We start from the raw sequence: 690 nt of genomic DNA, 5'->3' as shown, positions 1-690 counted from the left end.
AAATATTAAAATAGCATTACTTTGAAAGATATTCTGGTCATCTCTTAAAACAGGTCTCTTAATCGGGTCTTGGAATTAAATCTTATTTTTGAATATCTAAAAGATTTAATATGTATTATAATTTTCAATTAAGGAAATAGTTTAGGTGAAAAATCTCAGTTTTTTATGTTTTTCATTAATATTTCTAAATTTAAATATTTCGTACATTATTAAACTTAAAACATTTAATTTACCTTATTTCAAGTAGATTAAAGATTAAATCTATACTATTAAAGCTGAAGTACATAATGAATTTACACTATAGTTTCACAATGAAATTTTTATCAATTCTAAATGAGTAAACACGCGGATCTAACTAAATAATCGGATATGTTAATCGGGTTTAAATTTTTTAATCACATCCGTTTATCACAGAAATGAATAACACGCGGATCTAACTAATCATTCGGATCTATTACTCGGGTTTAATATGTTTAATCACATCAGTTAATTATTATGCTTTAATCTCATTCGTTCATTGTTTATACGACAATTAGCATAAGATACAATTAACATGAAATCACATCCGTTAATTTACAAGTTTTAATCTCATTCGTTCATTGTTTATACGAATGAGAAAAATAAGATACAATTAACATTAAATCACATCCGTTAATTCACAAGTTTTAATCTCATTTGTTCATTGTTTAT

Source organism: Capsella rubella, unplaced genomic scaffold, assembly GCF_000375325.1.
Source record: "Capsella rubella cultivar Monte Gargano unplaced genomic scaffold, Caprub1_0 scaffold_2, whole genome shotgun sequence".
Taxonomy (NCBI): Eukaryota; Viridiplantae; Streptophyta; class Magnoliopsida; order Brassicales; family Brassicaceae; genus Capsella; species Capsella rubella.
Note: the sequence above shows the minus strand (reverse complement) of the source record.